Here is a 20,569-nt window from a genome sequence, read left to right on the forward strand (position 1 = left end):
CTGGTATGTATATGTATTTCAGGGATTTGCACATGTACATATATATTTCTTTAAGTCTTCCGCTTGCGTTCTTCACTTATCCCTGAATTATGTTTGCAGTTTGGCTTAATCTATTCCATGTTTTATGCACTCATATAGACAACATACATCCATCATTCAATATGTTGCATAAGTGATGTTTTGAAACTCAGGAGCTGAGTTATGCTTGACCCCTGAATTTTAGGGCGTTACAACATCCTTTTCCGGTTCGGAACACCTCGAGCCATCATTAGTGATGGGGCTCACATTTTCTAATAGACCATCCGAGAATTTAATGAAGAAATATAGTATCTCTCAAAAGGTGAGCACTCCATACCACCCACAAACAAGTGGGCAAGCTGGGATTTCTAATAAGGAAATTAAATATATTTTGGAAAAGACGGTTAACCCTGACCGTAAGGATTGGTCAATTCAATTGATCGATGCCTTATGAGCCTACCGTACTGCATTTAAAACTCCTATTGGAATGTCTCCCTTCAGACTAGTATATGGGAAAGCTTGCCACCTACCTGTGGAGTTGGAACATAGAGCCTACTGGGCAATCAAAAATCTGAACTTCAATCTGGACATCGCTGGCTCGCTTTGCAAACTTTAGTTGAATGACCTCGAAGAAATTTAGAATAATGCGTACAAGAACTCGCGAATTTACAAGGACAGGATGAAGGTGTTTCATAACCAACACATTCTTCAAAAATCATTCGCCCCAGGTTAGAAAGTCCTATTGTATAATTATCATTTACATCTCTTTACGGGTAAGCTTCGATCTCGTTAGACCGACCCTTTCACTCTTATCAATGTTTATCCTCATGGGGCTATCGAGATTCGAAATCCAACTAATAGTAATGAGTTTGAAGTAAATGGTCATTGATTAAAGCTATTTGTTGAGAAATTTGATTTAAAGAACATGTCCACACCTCTGACTGATCCTATATACCAGGTTGATCTCCTAGTCTGATGAAGGTATAAGTACGTTTACTGCTTTCATAGGACTAGGGTAGTTTACTTTTTTTATCATTCTTGGATAGTCAGCTTTATGCCATTAGGATAGTTTGCTTTCAAGTTGTTCTAGGATAGTTTTCTTTTATTGGTCTAACTTTTGTGCTGACCTACCTTCACGCCGAGATTCTTTGGAAAAAGCCGTTCAATTTTCTCCTTAGACACTACCTTTCCATCACTTCTCCTTTATTTTCATTGTCTCATGTGAATTGCATGCTTATGTCTTTTATATTGAGGATAATGTAGATTTTAGGTTGGGGATGGGAGATTATATTGCCTAGTCAGTGTTTTCTTAGTCTTGAGCAAAAAAATTATGGAAAATTTTTTCTACAAATTTTGTGAATCAGAGTGATTTTTGAAGGATATTCTGGATTTAGAAGTATAAGATACGTAATGTTGACCCTTGGATTTAGTTACTTGTTAGATTTCACAGTTAAGTTTGAATTATTAATCCATGATTAGGAGTTTTAAACATTATTTGAGTCATGATTTCACATGTCACATCTAGCTTACACATTAAGGTTTCAGTTCGATATTGATTTGTTAAACTGGTAATCACTAAGCATGGAAGGAACCAACTTGGGGAATTTGTCCATCATGTTCATTGGAAAAAAAACAAGAAAAGAGAGTACCTAGCTACAAAATAGTTGTGTTCGAAAATGACTACCTGTTAAAGATCTTTAAAAAGGTTGACACAGCGTGAAGCCATCGATGGAAAAATCAAAAGCTGAAAGAGTAAAAAGGCTAAACTATAAGGCAAGTTTCGGTTTAGGTTGGGTTATCTGGAATGCTCTTTTTGGTTATTAATGATATCAGTTGAGAATTGGACCTTTAATTGTGATAAGTCGAGGTTACACTATACACTCATGGAACTCAATGTTTAGAATTGTTCTAATTGATGGATTAATACTTTGAACTTGATTATGAAGATTACCATGCGCTTGAGTCTAGGAGAAAGTAATGCCTAACATTTATGTATCTTGAAATTCTATTATCTAGATTACTTTAAAAAAAAACCACTCAAGTTTATAAGAATTGTCTTGTAATTCTTAAAATATTTTTCGCATACTTTGCTCAGGACTAACAAAATGCTGGTTGGAGATTGTGAGAGATTAGGTTGCCTAATCAGTGCTTTCTTAGTCTTGAGTAAAAAAAATTATGGAAAAATATTCAAACACCTAAGAGATGGGGATAACGCCCACGAATCTTAACCTTACACTCCCAAGGCGCCTCATCAACAGAATGGTGACCCCACTGATCTTCGGATCCCGAATCAGAAACGATCGAAATGGGAATACTATGCTGCCTCATAATCTCAATGGTAGGGAACTATATCAATAGTCTCTAAGTTATTCAAACTCGGGGATCTAATTATTCTAAGTTCTCAACAATCAAAGAGTGCAGGATAGCTATCAGCAGATATGTAATGTTATCTTCAGGTATTCCCATGTTATGTTCTGATACCAACTTCTATCATGCCCCGAACCCAGAAATCGGATTCACAGGAATCCCGATTGCCGAATTCGGTGCTGATAGCCTCTGTAGTACCCCATTCTCGTCTTCCAACGTCCATACGCTAGATTCTGATCCTAGGATCATACAAGGAGGATTTTTAACGTATATTTGTTTCATAACAAGCATAACCACAAGTTTACCCAAATCACAAAGGCAACATCATCATCACATTTCCACTAATATAAACATTTGAATACAGTGCTAACAGGGAAATACATATATCAAAATAAAATCAAAGCTCCATAAGACAACTGCACGCTCCAAGCTTAATGCTGTTGCAACCTAACTCCACCTGCATGCATCTATCGTGCATAAGCTTATAAAAAGCTTACAGGGTGGTGAAAGTGTGTGCACATGGTAAGTGCCAAGTATTCAATACAATGCCATAATTATACAATATCGAAAAAACAGGTAAGATTCTGAATCATACGATATCCGAGGAAACGGAAATACTGACAAGTCCATGAGTCAAACAATAATAGAGTATGCAATACAGATCAACTATGCAATGGGGAGTCATAAAGAACTAAATATCAGATGCTGATGATGAAATGTAATACACAATTCCTGATGAGTTCATGAATACCGTCAACCGTATCTAGACCATATAAATACAGAAACATAGTAACCGAAAATGCCATATGTTACGGGTGTAATGTAATATGCGGTGCAAATGGAATGACCATGCTCGAGTGTGAAGTCGGGATGATAGTATATAGTATCGCAGGCTATGGGGTCCATCACAAGGGACTTCTATCCAAACCAGTCCCATACCTAAATTTGGACAGTCAGACTCAATGTGATAAACTCTTGATCTCAGGTTAGTCGCGTGCTCCAACCGAAATCCTAGCCATTACGAAAGTACACATAACAAATAGTTGCACACCACCAGCCCGAGTGGATAGTGAATGAATGAGTATGCAAATCCTGCTCAATTAGTCCACATATCAGTATTGTACATCTCTGAGATCATCACCGGGGTCTAGTACACTCTAAACTGGCCACTGTCCCTGCAGGCTGCATAACCAAGCAAGTGGAAAAGACCTTGCTACCCGCCTGCCAGCAGTGTACCAATGCCTACCCGGCTCGTCGATAGTGGACCCATTTAGGAGCTGGTCAGACTCAGCCTAGCTATGCCTACTCCTTCAGGCGGGTAAGGCCACACCCACTCCCAACTGACCATGACACAGTGGGCGATGCGGCCTACAGGTATACGACCCTCATGTGCTCATATATATCCACTTGGTCCCGACGTTGGGGCGTCCTTTGTTGCTAAGAGGGTTTAAGAATTTTCACCCAGGGCCATCTATAGCAGAGCGATACTCGAACCAAACATTTCTTGTGTCCCATCTGGCCATCCACGATATGCCTGTGGAGGTTACGGCCCTGATGTCGCTAGGGCGTACAGTAATTACAACACACAATGCAAGATGCATAAGTCATATAATCCAGTCATGCATCAATCTTACGCATACCGTGCGCTTATGTGAGATAACCTCCGCCTATCAGGGAGTCTCATAACAACCTACTCAATGATATATGCAATAGTCAACCACATCTCATAACAAACATGAAGATGATGTGTATGGCCATGTATCATGATGCTATGCTGCCACATACTCATAATCGATATCAATAATCGACAACAACAATCGGCCTTGACAATGTGGACATTTAACTAACATAGTCCTAAGGAATGGCCCACATAGAGCTTAACATATAGTGGACCCATGGCTTCGCATAAGGGCCTAATATACAACACTATGGGCCTTACTCAAGAGCTCAATACACATCACGATGGGCCTCTCACATGAGTCTAAGAGACATCACAATGGGCTCTATCGCCTAACCCTCAAATGCACTACAATGGGCCTCATCACATAGGCATAATATACATCACATTAGGCTTCGACAATTGGAATTGACCTCGATAATCGGCTTATACAATTGGCCTCGACAATCGGAATCGACAATCAAAATCGGCCTTGACTAATGGAATCGGCCTCGTCAATTAAACTCGGCCTCAACAATTGGAATCGACAATTGAAATCGGCCTCGTCAATCGAATTCAGCCTTGACAATTGGAATTGACAATCGAAATCGGCCTCCATAATCAGCCTCAACTAACGGAATTGGCCACAATGATCGAAATCGGCCTCTACAATCGAAATTGGCTTCGACAATTAGCCTCGACAATCAGAATTGGCCTCGTTAATCGGAATCGGTCTTGACAATCGGCCTCGACCTCATTGATCGAAATCGGTGAGTTTGGGCCTAACAAGGCCCAAGGGAAGGTCACAATGTGGACATTCAACCATCATTGCTCATCAATGTAGACATTTAACCGACATTGCTCCCTAGGAGTGGCCCATGTAGGGCCAAACAGAGAGTGGGCCCATGGCCTCGCACAAGGGCCTCATACATAATATAATGGGCCGTATACAATCTCGATGGGCCTTATACAATCATAATGGGCCTTACGCAAGGGTCTCATACATCACAATGGGCATGAAATATATCACAATGGGCCTCATCATATGGGCCAAAAATATATCGCAATGGGCCTCATCATATGGGCCAGAAATATATCACAATGAGCCACATCCCATGGGCCTCAAATATATCACAATGGGCCACATACCATGAGCCACACATCACATTGGGCCTCACTCATGGCCACATAAACATCACATTGGGCCTCATTCATGGGCCACATAAACATCACATTGGGTCTCACCATTTGCACAATTCATTTATTTTAGAGATCTTTTTGGAGCATACCCAAAACTAAATCACATAGGAAGGTTATTTGGACCATACCACAAAAATCAGCGGAGATAATGATTTCCACCCTTAAAATTACCAGGGCTCACCATAACGTTTATTTTCCTTCCAATCATTTCATGCAGTCACAAAGACCTGAATCAAGAGGAAAAACGAATATCATATTGATCCAGGACTTCTGTGATCCCTAAAGGATTTCAATAGTAGGCGTTCAACTCTCCCCTGTTTTTTGTAGTGTGGTCCACCTGATAGATCTGCCTCATTTTTAATCTCAGGCCGTAAGACAAGCTTACCAATTAGATGAACGGCTTAGATATAATACATGCCTCATGACTAGACCCACACTTGTTGATGCCACTACAACAACTATGTAGCTGGTGTGACCTAGCAAATGGACGATTAGATGAAACACATCTATCAAGATGGGCTCGGTAGGCGGATGGTGTGAATAAAGCACATACATCAATGGTGAGTCCCACGTCCCACGTGAGGACAGTGAGGATATAACATGTATATCACGTGTGCCGCACCATCTCATGTTGTCTGGATAGTGAGGATGTAACACATTCATCAGGTGGATCCGACCGTCCCATATATCTAGATGGTGGAGATTAAATGCATAAATCAGGGTGGGGTCCACGTGGTGGCCCATTGGATATACACTAGCTATATATATGTATAATAATAAGATATTATATTATAAACACAGCAGATTTATAGTTGGCGTAAGTATACACCAGCCAAACCTCTTATAGCAGGTGGGTCCCTAAAGAAATGGACAGCTTTGATGAAATGCATCTGTAGAGGTGGGTCCCATCGTCCATCCATCTGGACAGTGTGGACAAGACCCATACATCAAGGGTGAGTCCCACAAAACTCGTTGACACTACCACAACAACTATATAGCTAGTGTGAGGTGTCCCAGCCAATCAGCTCCCACGTAGGGCCCACCATAACGTTTATTTTCCATCCCATCTGTTTGTAAGGTCACCAAGACCTAAATTAAGAGGAAAAAAAATTTCATATATATCCAAAACTTCTGTGACCTAAAAAGGGTTTCAATGGTAGATGTTCAATCCCCCGCTGCTTCTTGTAGTGTGGACCACCTGAGTTCCGTGTATGGCTGATTTTTGGCGTATCCCATTTTAAAGAGGGGACCCATCGATTGCATGGTGTAGATGGTCAGCATGCATTAGGGAGAGACCTGTGGTGGGGCCCACAGATCAGCCTCTATTCCAAGCCGCAGGGCGCTGGCAGCAGCAGCAGTGTCTGCATTTTTTTTAATTTTTCGATGGATTTTCATAGGTGGGGCCCGCATCAGGACGATCCAGTTCGCTTGCTAGATTCACCGATTCGTGATGGGTCCAATGAGCCCGATATATAATAACTTTTAGTGTATAGAAACATCACAGCGGGCCCTAACAGTTTATATCCCTAAAACTACTGTTTTCTACAATGTGGCCCGTCAGAGACTCTGTTTGGCTCCCTTTTTCAGATAAACGCCTAAAATTAGCTGGGAAATTGGATGAACGGTGGAGATATAACATACATCAAGGTGGGGTCCCATGTTCAGTAAAATGGACAGAGGATGTGAAAGCACATTAACGTCGTTGGGGTTCCCGCTGTCTAGGGTTGGACGGTGTGGATATAAAACCCATACATCATGTGGGCTCCACGTCCCACGTGTGGTCGTTGGACAGCATGGATGAAACATGTACATCAGGTGGGTCCACACGTGTGGCCCGCCAGCTGCTTGCATCAAGCAGATATTTGTGTTTCCAAGTATTCGTCCAAGCATATTGGACGTCCTACTGATGGACGGCCTGGATGGACGCATCATCAAGGTGCCCCTATATCCAACAAAATGGGCAGGCAACCTGGATGAGATGCTTGCATTTGGTGGGTCCAACATGTACATGGCCCACTTGAGTTGAAACAAGCTGATATTAATATTTCCCCTCTATCCATGCTTGTCCCAAACTGGACAGCAAGGTGGGCTCCACCAGCTGGATAAACAGCTTGGATAAAATGCATCATGGTGGGCCTGTTGGCCCTGGACGGTCTGGATGTGCTGTGCACATCAGGTGGGCCACACATCATAAAAAAATAGAGCGAGAGAAAGAGAGAAAACGGTCGTGGGAGGGGCCCCGCCACTATGGGCCCCTCGTATATTACAATATATGCATGTAATCAGGGTGGGCCATTGGCCACACCTAGGGACCAAGATGGGATCTTCACCAATGAGTAGTGGGTCTCACTTGCCCTAAGAAAGAAAAGGAAAGGATCTACGTAAAGAACACCCTCCTTCAAAACTACTCCTCCTTCCGCATTAGGGCGATCTAGCTCCAAGGAGAAAGAATCAAAGGTTGAGATTGGATTTTAGAGGTTGGATGATGAGGTATGAAGCTTCGTGGTGGGTGGAAAAATGGAGAAAATCTTGGACATTGGGAGTTCTTTGGATTGCTTGGAGAGAGAGAGAGAGAGAGAGAGAGAGAGGGATGTAATGGAAGTGATGGGAGAGAGGGATGGTGAGGTGATGGAAAGTTGACTTTTTGGCATTGCTTTTGTACTTGGGAATGGGAAGAGTAATGAGTTGAGTGATGGGTGTACTTTTGACAAGTGAGGTGATTGATGTGACAAATTTTCTTGGGTTTAGCAATGCACGGCATTTTCCTCCAACTGAACGCGGGCTCACATCTCCTGGCTCGGGTATCGCCTTAGCGCGCAAGACACGGCATCGGAACCGCGGTGATGGTGTGGTCCCAAGGATACAAGTCTTGGGTCGAGCTGACTCAGGAATACGGGATATGACTCTAGGTTGTGCATAAATGCCGATAACATATTGCAGGTCACCGAAATTCAACAGGGAGGACCGCGGAAGCCTGAAGAACAATACGAGCTAAGATACGAGCCTCACAGCTCTCCCCACCTAATAAGAATTTTATCCTCAAAATTTAAAATATAATACAACCAATACAGAGCTCATAAAGGGAGAGAAACCATATCTTTATAGATATAATCAGAACACACCATACCAAAATATTCAAACACTTAAGAGATGGGGATAATGCCCACGAATCTCAACCTTACACTCCCAAGGCGCCTCATCAACAGAATGGTGACCCCACTGATCTTCGGACCCCGGATCAGAAACGATCGAAACGGGAATACTATGCTACCTCATAATCTCAATGGTAGGGAACTATATCAATAGTCTCTAAGTTATTCAAACTTTGGGATCTAATTATTCTAAGTTCTTAACAATCATAGAGTGCAGGATAGTTATCAGCAGATATGTAAAGTTATCTTCAGGTATTCCCATGTTATGTTCTGATACCAACTTCTGTCATGCCCCGAACCCAGAAATCGGATTCACAAGAATCCCGATTGCCGAATTCGGTGCCGGTAGCCTCCGTAGTACCCCATTCTTGTCTTCCAACGTCCATACGCCAGATTCCGATCTTGAGATCATACAAGGAGGATTTTTAACGTACATTTGTTTCATAACAAGCATAACCATAAGTTTACCCAAATCATAAAGGCAACATCATCATCACATATCCACTAATATAAATATTTAAATACAGTGCTGACAGGGAAATACATATATCAAAATAAAATCAAAGCTCCAGAAGGCAACTGCATGCTCCAAGCTCAACGCTGCTGTAACCTAACGCCACCTGCATGCATCTATCGTGCATAAGCTTATAAAAAGCTTAGAGTATGGTGAAAGTGTGTGCATATGGTAAGCGCCACGTATTCAATATAATGCCATAATCATACAGTATATGGATCATATGATATCAGAGGAAACGAAAATACTGATAAGTCCATGAGTCAAACAATAATAGAGTGTGCAATACAGATAGCTATACAATGAGGAGTCATAAAGAACCAAATATCAGATGCCGAGGATGCAATGTAATATACAATTCCTGATGAGTTCATGAATACCGTCAACCGTATCAGAACCATATAAATATAGAAACACAGTAACCCAAAATGCCATATGTTGCGGGTGTAATGCAATATGCGGTGCAAATGGAATGACCATGCTCGAGTGTGAAGTCGGGATGATAGTACATTGTATCGTAGGCTATGGGGTCCATCACAAGGGACTTTTATCCAAACCAGTCCCCTACCTAAATTTAGATAGTCAGACTCAATGTGGTAAACTCCTGATCTTAGGTTAGTCGCAGGCCCCAACCGAAATCCTAGCCATTGTGAAAGTACACGTAACAAATAGTTACGCACCTCCAGCCCGAGTGGATAATGAATGAATGAGTATACAAATCCTGCTCAATAAGTCCACATATCAGTATTGTACATCTCTGGGATCATCACCGGGGTTTAGTACACTACAAACTGGCCACCGCCCCTGCAGGCCATGTAGCCTAGCGAGTGGAAAAAACCTTGCTACCTGCCTGCCAGCAGTATACCAATGCCTATCCGGCTCATCGATAGCAGATCCATTTAGGAGCTGGTCAGACTCAGCCTAGCTATGCCTACTCCCTCAAGCGGGTAAGGCCACACCCACTCCCAACCAACCATGACACAGTGAGAGACGTGACATATAGGTATATGACCCTCATGCGCTCATATATATCCACTCGGTCCCGACGTTGGGGCATCCTTTGTTGCTAAGAGGGTTTAGGAATTTTCACATAGGGCCATCTATAGCAGAGCGATGCTTTAACCAAACATTTCTAGTGTCCCATCTGGCCATCTAGGATATGCCTGTGGAGGCTATGGCCCTGATGTCGCTAGGGCGTACAGTAATCACAACACACAATGCAAGATGCATGAGTCATACAATCTAGTTATGCATCAATCTTGTGCATACCGTGCGCTCATGTGAGATAACCTTCACCTATCAGGGAGTCTCATAATAACCTACTTAATGACATATGCAATAGTCAACCACATCTCATAACAAACATGAAGATGATGCGTATGGTCATGTATCATGATGCTATGCTGTCACATACTCATAATCGATATCAATAATCAACATCAACAATTGGCCTCGACAATGTGGACATTTAACTAACATTGTCCCAAGGAATGGCCCACATAGAGCTTAACATATAGTGGACCTATGGCTTCATACAAGGGCCTAATATACAACACTATGGGCCTTACTCAAGAGCTCAATACACATCACGATGGGCCTCTCACATGAGTCTAAGAGACATCACAATGGGCTCCATCGCCTGGCCTTCAAATGCACCATAATGGGCCTCATCACATAGGCATAATATACATCTATTAGGCTTCGACAATTGGAATCGACCTCGATAATTGGCTTATACAATTGGCCTCGACAATCGGCCCCGATAATCGGAATCGACAATCGAAATCGGCCTTGACTAACGGAATCAGCCTCGTCAATTAGGCTTGGCCTCAACAATCGGAATCGACAATTGAAATCGGCCTCGTCATTCGGACTCAGCCTTGACAATTGGAATCGATAATCGAAATCGGCCTCGATAATCAGCATCGACTAACGGAATCGGCCTCAACGATTGAAATCGGCCTCAACAATCGAAATCGGCTTTGATAATTGGCCTCGACAATCAGAATTGGCCTTGTCAATCAAAATCGGTCTCGACAATCGGCCTCGACCTCAACGATCGGAATCGGTGAGAATGGGCCAAACAAGGCCCAAGGGAAGGTCACAACGTGGACATTCAACCATCATTGCTCATCAATGTGGACATTTAACTAACATTGCTCCCTAAGAGTGGCCCACATAGGGCCAAACAGATAGTGGGCCCTTGACCTCACATAAGGGCCTCATACATAACTTTATGGGCCGTATACAATCTCGATGAGCCTTATACAATCATAATGGGACTTACACAAGGGTCTCATACATCATAATGGGCCTTATCATATGGGCCAAAAATATATCGCAATGGGCCTCATCATATGGGCCAGAAATATATCACAATGAGCCACATCCCATGGGCCTCAAATATATCACAAGGGGCCACATACCATGAGCCACACATACATCACATTGGGCCTCACTCATGGCCACATAAACATCACATTGGGCCTCATTCATGGGCCACATAAACATCACATTGGGCCTCACCATCTGCACAATTCATTTATTTTAGAGATCTTTTTAGAGCATACCCAAAACTAAATCACATAGGAAGGTCATTTGGACCATATCACAAAAATCAGCGGAGATAATGATTTCCACCCTTAAAATTACCAGGGCTCATCATAACATTTATTTTCCATCCAATTGTTTCATGCAGTCACAAAGACCTGAATTAAGAGGAAAAATGAATATCATATTGATCCAGTACTTCTGTAATCCCTAAAGGATTTCAATAGTAGGCGTTCAACTCTCCCCTATTTTTTGTAGTGTGGTCCACCTGATAGATCTGCGTCATTTTTAATCTCAGGCCTTAAGACAAGCTTACTAATTGGATGGATGACTTAGATATAATACATGCCTCATGATTAGACCCACACTTGTTGATGCCACTACAATAACTCTGTAGCTGGTGTGACCCAGCAGATGGACGATTGGATGAAACACATCTATCAAGGTGGGCCTAGCAGGTGGATGGTGTGAATAAAGCACATACATCAATGGTGAGTCCCACGTCCCACGTGTGGATAGTGAGGATATAACATGTATATCACGTGTGCCCCACCGTCTCATGTTGTCTGGACAGTGAGGATGTAACACATTCATCAGGTGGATCCCACCGTCCCATATATCTAGATGGTGGAGATCAAATACATAAATCAGGGTGGGGTCCACGTGGTGGCCCACTGGATATACACCAGCTATATATATGTATAATAATAAGATATTATATTATAAACACAACAGATATATAGTTGCCATATGTATACACAAGCCAAACCTCTTATAGCATGTGGGTCCCCAAAGAAATGGACGGCTTTGATGAAATGCATCTGTAGAGGTGGGTCCCACCGTCCATCCATCTGGACAGTGTGGACAAGACCCATACATCAAGGGTGAGTCCCACAAAACTCGTTGACACTGCCACAACAGCTATATAGATGGTGTGAGGTGTCCCAGCCAATCAGCTCCCATGTAGGGCCCACCATAACGTTTATTTTCCATCCCATCTGTTTATAAGGTCACCAAGACCTAAATTAAGAGGAAAAACAAATTTCATATTTATCCAAAACTTCTATGACCCAAAAAGGGTTTCAATGGTAGATGTTCAATCCCCCGCTGCTTCTTGTAGTGCGGACCACCTGAGTTCCGTGTATAGCTGATTTTTGGCGTATCCCATTTTAAAGAGGGGACCCATCGATTGCACGATGTAGATGGTCAGCATGCATCATGGTGAGACCTGTGGTGGGGCCCACGGATTAGTCTTTATTTCAAGCCGCAGGATGCTGCTTGCTATAGTGTCCTCTGGACACTGGCAGCAATAGCAGTGTATACATTTTTTTAAAAAATTTTTCGATGGATTTTCATAGGTGGGCCCCACATCAGGAGGATCTAGTTCACTTGCTGGATTCACCGATTCGTGACGGGTCCAATGAGCCTGATATACAATAGCTTTTAGTGTATAGAAACATCACAGCGGGCCCTAATAGTTTATATCCCTAAAACTACTATTTTCTACAATGTGGCCCACCAGAGACTCGGTTTGGCTCCCTTTTTTGGATCAATGCCTAAAATGAGCTGGGAAATTGGATGAACGGTGGAGATATAACATACATCAAGGTGGGGTCCCATGTTTAGTAAAACGGACAGAGGATGTGAAAACACATTAACGTCGTTGGGGTTCCCACCATCCAGGGTTGGATGGTGGATGGTGTTGATATAAAACTCATACATCATGTGGGCTCCATCGTCCCACATCTGGTCGTTGGGCAGCATGGATGAAACGTGCACTTCAGGTAGGTCCACACGTGTAGCCCACCAATTGCTTGCATCAAGCAGATATTTGTGTTTTCCAAGTATCCATCCAGGCATACTGGACGTCCTACTGACGGACGGCCTGGATGGACGCATCATCAAGGTGCCCCCATATCCAATAAAATGGGCAGGCAACCTGGATGAAATGCTTGCATTTGGTGGGTCCCACATGTACATGGCCCACTTGATTTGAAACAAGCTGATATTAATATTTCCCCTCTATCTATGCCTATCCCAAACTGGATAGCAAGGTGGGCTCCACCAGCTGGATAGACAGCTTGGATAAAATGCATCATGGTGTGCCTGTTGGCCTTGGATGGTCTGGATGTGCTGTGCACATCAGGTTGGCCACACATCATAAAAAATAGAGAGAGAAAGGTAGAAAATGGTCGTGGGAGGGGCCCCGCCACTATGGGCCCCTCGTACATTACAATATATGCATGCAATCAAGGTGGGCCATTGGCCACACCTAGGGACCAAGATGGGATCCTCACCATTGATTGGTTGGTCCAACTTGCCCTACGAAAGAAAATGAAAGGATCTACCTAAAGAACACGCACCTTCAAAACTACTACTCCTTTTGTATTAGGGCGATCTAGTTCCAAGGAGAAAGAATCAATGGTTGAGATTGGATTTTAGCTTTGTGGTGGGTGGAAAAATGGAGAAAAGAGAGAGAGAGATGAGAGAGAGAGAGTGATGTATGGGAAGTGATGGGAGAGAGGGATGGTGAGGTGATGGAAAGTTGACTTTTTGGGGTTGCTTTTGTACTTGGGAATGGGAAGAGTAATGGGTTGAGTGATGGGTGTACTTTGATAAGTGAGGTGATTGATGTGATGGATTTTCTTGGGTTTAGTAACGCACAACGTTTTTCTCGAACTGAATGCGGGCCCACATCTCCTGGCCCGGGTATCGTCTCAGTACGCGAGTCGCGGCATCGAAATTCCGGCGACAGCGCGGTCGTAAGGATACAAGTCTCGGGTCGAGCCGACTCAGGAATACGAGATATGACTCAGGGTTGCACGCAAATACCAATAACATATCGCGGGTTGTTAAAATTCGATCGAGATGATCGCGGAAGCCTACAGAATGGTACGGGCTAAGATACGGGCCTTAAATTTAAATGCCAAAGATCTGAGAAAATCAAGTGATTAAAGTAAAAGGGACTTGAAAATCATCTTGAATGCAAGATCACAGGGTTCTCACTTGCATTTTGGCTCGAAACTTTATATCTGGCCTGAGGGCCATACAGTAATTGTACATGTAAAATTTCAGTTGTTGGATCTTTGTGGAAGTGGTCCAACAGACAAGATTAGCCATAAATCACTGATGTAGGGCCCACCTGATATCTGGATATGCTTTATTTTTGTTCTCAACCCCTCAAATTAGATGGTAAAATGGATGGACAAAGCGAATTTCTTGCAACATCAAATTGGGACCCATTTTGCATGGTGTGCATGTGTACAACACACGTGTATTGGAGGTGCACCAGATCATGGGAGTTGATCAGCATGCGCTGACCCGACTCTCAGCGTTCCTTTTATGCAAGAAACGGACGTCCGTCCATTGTGATTTGAAGTGGGTCACCACCATCGTCTTGATGGACAATTTGAACCATCCATTCGATCCAGAGGGGCGCCGACCATACCCATGGAGCCCATATGCTACCATGCACGCACACACAGGCAGATCACATTCAAGCATAAGATGAACATCAGTGTGATTTGATACAGTGGGTCGCACCAAACTCGAGTAAAAGTACCCTTTCCTGACTGGTTTTCGAGGAGAATTCAATGAATGGGGTGGATTTCTTTGAAAATATCACTGCAGGGCCCACCGAGCATCCCAGCGTAGCTCCCTTGCGTCAGTTACGCACATCTAAAGCCCAACCACCATGGGCCATTCTAAAATCAAGATCACGACCGAATCTGTGATCCGGACTGTCTAAACCACTTCTCGGGGGCAACTGACCATCGCCAAGGATGTTGAACGGATCAGATTCTAAAAATAGATCGGCTATTTGTGTTGAACGCGGCTCGAGTGTGGTTTCACTACGCATTCCTTTTTGCTATGAAGTTCTCTACGCACCACACCACCGCCTCATGTAGGCTAAAAAAGGAGAGGAGAACGAGCAAGAGATATCATCCAAGACGTGGAGAATGAGCAGAGTAAGAGAGAGAGAAGGCGTGGAGTTGGCTGTCTACAACAGAGTTTTTCTTCTTCTTCTTCTTTCATTGTTTTGTTAATGTTTTTCTGAGTTAGAGCTTGATCATGTCTATGATGAGCTAAACCTCTTAGCTAGGGCTAAGAGGTGAAGCTTGTACTGTGATGGGGTACTTTTTATGGCCTCGATTCATGTTTATTAAACTCTCTTCAATTCTAGTTTGATTATAAGGAATGCTTTTAGTTTTTAATGGTTTGTTGTGACTTAAATTACAATGGATCTGCGATAGCTTTGAGCATGTTCTTTGCATTATTGTGATTATGAACGTAGGAACCCCTGTTGTTCACCATCATCTCATGGACATGGTTGGATGATGGAACCCTTCCTAACGTTCATAGTTTTCCCAGATTGGTTGTGGATTGGCATGTTTCGTTGTTTGCTTTGTCTCATGGGCATGGTTTAGTGATGGAGCCACTTCTAGTTCTCATACCTATCATTCATTAAACTAGGTCAAAGGAAGTTCAGAATTGAATTTTAATGAATTATGTTCCAACTGGATGAAGATAGGACTCTGATTCCAGTTGTATTCGTAAATCGAGCATAGATCTCCCTGATCTCTACAAGTTGATCCTTGGAAACCCTAGTTTCCCATCTTTAAATTTTACAAGTTTTAGTTTAATAATTCACCATTATTTTCTTAAATTCTCTGATTTAGATTACATCTTCTTCTAGTTGTAGTTCTGGTTACTTTTAGAATACGTACAAGGTTCAGTCCCTGTAGATTCGAACTTGGTCTTACCGAGATTATTACTACATCGCGACCCAATACTTGGGGTGGTGAGCATGTCCGACAATACCGAATGTTAATAATGCATAAATTGGATGTTTTAAAAATTACACCTTATTTTTTTTCTCATTTAGATCACATCGAGTTACATTCATGAAGGTAACCATTCACGAGATTAAAATCGATTATATTTATTATTTCATCAAAGTAAAAGAATTCAACAAATTATTAGATGCCCTCTCAATAGGAGCTTATTACATTATTGAGTTTGCAGTGGAAGTATAAAACTAAATCATAAAACTATCTTCTCATTCATTCAGTATGATTTTTCATAGGGAGATTATCCTCTAGGTCTTCAATCTATACATCACTTGCATCATTTATACGGTTGGAGTGGGTTAATGCTATACTCATAGTGATGGTTATCCTTTAAGATTGATAATAATTTAAGAGATTCATAAAAGTAATGTAAAGGTTCTGATAGGTCACGTACTCCACTAATACGAGAGATATTAGTATGCGTAAGCAATATATATATATATATATATATATATATGATTACATTATTGATGATCAAATATTGCATATTATCCCCCATTTATCTCTTGGTTTTACAAACATAATATGGCTTAATGGTATATTTTACATGTGTTTGTGTTGCAAGGTGAATTTAAGAGCTTGGATTGAAAAGAAAGCTAAAAGCATGAATTTAGTACTCAAAAGTCACTAAGGCAAAGAATGGACTTGTGGAGATAAGATTGAAGATTTAAAGGTCCTAAGATCCAAGAAAACTAAGTGGAGAAGGAAGGAAGTCGAAAGAACAAGCGTGGATATCACAAAGACTGTGCCATCGAGAACTGTTCGATAACATCGAACACTGGTCGATGCCATCGAATTTATGAGGAAAAATCGAGATGGTTGCAGGACATATTGGTTGCTTTTCTCAGTCAATCGAAAACATGCTCGATGACTCGAAGACCTGGTCAATAGATCGAAGCTTCGCTCGATGACATCGAAAGATGGTTCGAAGACACAGAGACTTACGCAGTGTGAAAGAAGCAAAGGTGTGACTTCTGGATTCAAACCTCTTCGATGACATCGAAGGGTGTTCGATGACCTCGAACCGGTTACATAGTATTTACACGGACTGCATAAATTTGATCCGATTTTGTGATTTTACGGAACTTTGCTTATAAATAGGGGTTTCCTAAGTCTTTCTAGGATATTTCGGGTTTGGAGAAGTAGAGCAAAAGGGAGCAGCTGCTTCCTAAGAGTTCTTCTTCCCTTCTTCTTAGTTTTTAATGCTTTCTTCTAGGGTTTTTAATCCAATCATGTCTATGGTTGGCTAGATCCCTTAGCTAGGGCTAAGGGGTGAAGCTTGTAGCGTGATTGGGATGTTAGCTTTGTTTGAATTCATATTTTATTGAACTCTTTTGGATTTTAGTTTGATTATAAGGAATATTTTTAGTTGTTAATGGTTTGTTGTGACAAATTACAATAGATCTGCAATTGCTTTAAATATCTTCTTTTCCTGAATTGAGATTGTGAAATTAGCAAGTCTTGTTGTTCACCATCGTCCCTTGGGCATGGTAAGATGATGGAATCCTTCCTAATCTTCATAATTCTCTTATGATTGGTTGTGGGATTGATAAATCTTGTTGTTTGCCTTGGCTCTTGGGCATGGTTGGGTGATGGAATCACTTCCAAATCCTCACAACTTTCATCCATTGATGATTAGATCCATGATAAGTTCAGAGATCTGACAAATCTCTTCATGCCAATTGGATAAGATAGGACTCTGATTCCAGTTGTGTCCTTGAATCAAGTGAGGTAGCATCCTAAGAACTTACAAGTGGATCCTTGGAAACCCTAGTTCCCACCTTTAAATTCTTAAGTTTCTAAATTCATCATATCACAAATACTCCCTTCTTTCCCGATTTACGTTAGATCTTCTCCTAGTTTTAATTCTAATTACTTTGAGAATAGATACACATGATTAGTCCCTGTGGATTCGGCCTCGGTCTCACTGAGATTATTACTATGTGCGACCCTACACTTGTGGTTGTGAACAAGTTTTTGGCGCCGTTGCCGAGGATTAATGGTTATGTTTTTCTGAGATTAATTAGTTTTAGAAGTAGGTTAAGATTAAGATTTATTTATTTTTTATTTTTAGGATTAGGGTTTCTTTAGATTTTTTTTTTGTTTAGAAACTAACTTAACTTTCCTGTTTTGTAGGATCCTAATATAGTAACTTCTAATTTGGTAATCTCTTTCTAATTTTTCTTTCTTTCTATTTCTAGATTAAGGTTTGTTTTTTGTTTTTAGAAACTTTCTAATTCTAGGATTTCTTTTTTTATTTTTATTTTTTATTTTTTATAGAAACTAACTCATCTTCTATTTCTGTTTTAGAAACTTTCTAATTTTAGAATTTCTGTTTTTTAGAAACTGACTTGTTTTGCTTTGTTCTGCATGATCTTAATTTAGGAACTTCTGATTTGGTAACTTCTTTTTAATTCTCTCCCCTTCTATTTCTAGATTTCTATTTCCCTTCTCTCTTTTAGGTTTAGGTTAGAATTTGAAATTGAGGGCTGAGGGTGTTTCATGCCTAAGTGGGTCCGTGACAACACTCGATGTCTTTTGAGTGAAGGAGGATTAGTTAAGGGATTATCTATCCATCACAGGATTAGACACCACTCGAGATCCTCAGAGTTAATTGAGGTTATGGCTGCCAATCAACTGGTTAATCAACAGGGAAGACACCTCAACCTCGGCTTGAGGAAGTTTAGGATGAGAATGAGGTGCATCAAGCACCCCCGCCTCGTACTTTGTGAGACTATTTACAATCGGCGGGGGTAAGTACACCCTCATGCATGATTTTTTCAAAAAATACGGGACACATGGATATTAAGCCAGGGGTAACCCAACTCCTTACAAAATTTCATTGGCTAGAATCTAAAAATCCGTATCTACACCTGGAAGAGTTTGACTAGATTATATCCACTCTATACTTTCCAAACGTGTTTGATGACACGGTCAGGTCAAAACTCTTTCATTTTTCCTTGAAAGAGAAAGCTAAGACATGGTTGAATTCACTACGTCCTCGATCTATTGGTAGATGGAATGACATGACAAGGGAGTTTATAAGAAAAAATTTCTCATACCATAAGACGAACACTCTAAGAAAGTCGATCATGAACTTCGCCCAAAAGGAAGATGAAACATTCTTCCAATGTTGGGAGTGGTTTAAGGATCTTGTTAGTTCATGCCCACAACATGGTTTTGAAACATGGCGCATCACGAACTTTTTCTATGATAGACTGACATCTCCCATGCGCCAATTGGTCGAGACAATGTGTAATGGGAAATTCATGAATAAAAATGTTGATGATGTGTGAGACTACTTTGATAAGCTTGTTGAAAACACAATCATAAGACATCTCCCCAAAATCAAGCACCACGTCTAAGCCGACTCAATCCAAGGAGGGGGGCGGCATTTACCTAGTGAAAGAGGATGATGATATCAATGCTAAAGTGACTAATCTTACAAAAAAACTCGAGGCCATAGAACTAAAGAAAGAAAAAGCTAAGGAAACAGTCTGCGGTATTTGTGCTTGCAACATTCACACAACTGAAAATTGTCCAACAATACCTGCCTTTTATGAGGTATTGAATGAGCAATGTAATGCCGTAAATAATTACCAAAGACCTTTCTGTGGGCCCACCTCTAATATGTACAATCCCAGCTAGAGAAATCATCCAAACTTTAGTTGGAGAAATGGAAAAACTGCTAAGCCTCAGGGATTCCCTAATCTAATTCCACAACAAGGGAAACCTCAGGAGGATCTGGTCTTAAAGAATCTTTAAAATTAAGAGCCTTTCATTCAGAGTATGTTACAAGTCTTTCAAGACCTCACAAAGGCCATTCAAGGACTTGAGACTAAAAGTGTGATTGGGAACGAGGAGAGCCTACCAGCTCAACCTCTCCCCAATCCAAAATCGTAATATGAAGTTAGCGACCTAAGCTCTTCAAATCAGATGAATCAAGCTAAATCTATCGCCACTCTTAGGAGTGGGAAGACCATTGACAAAACCATTTTGTTTAGGGCTGAAAAGCCAAAGGACCTGGAAGAGGACAACAATGATAGATCTAGCTATGCCCCATAAGAATTAGAATTGGAACCTCAAGGGAAGCCGATTGCTCCATTTTCCCAATGGTTGATTACACCAAAAGCTCTCTCTAACTCTCAAGACATCCTATAGGTGTTGAAACAAGTGAAGGTCAATATTCCTTTACTAGATGCCGTAAAACAAATGCCTTCATACGCCAAATTTCTGAAAGACTTGTGAACGACCAAAAGAC

General features: G+C 41.6%; 1 non-coding gene across 1 annotated transcript; it reads right to left on the bottom strand.

Annotated features, from left to right (window-relative positions):
- Positions 1–19,382: 19,382 nt before the first annotated feature.
- On the bottom strand, positions 19,383–19,489 carry LOC131230057 (small nucleolar RNA R71). The gene has a single exon (XR_009163784.1). It is a non-coding gene; the product is annotated as a small nucleolar RNA R71 (small nucleolar RNA).
- Positions 19,490–20,569: the final 1,080 nt, after the last annotated feature.

The sequence above is a fragment of the Magnolia sinica genome, chromosome 16 (assembly GCF_029962835.1).
Source record: "Magnolia sinica isolate HGM2019 chromosome 16, MsV1, whole genome shotgun sequence".
Taxonomy (NCBI): domain Eukaryota; kingdom Viridiplantae; phylum Streptophyta; class Magnoliopsida; order Magnoliales; family Magnoliaceae; genus Magnolia; species Magnolia sinica.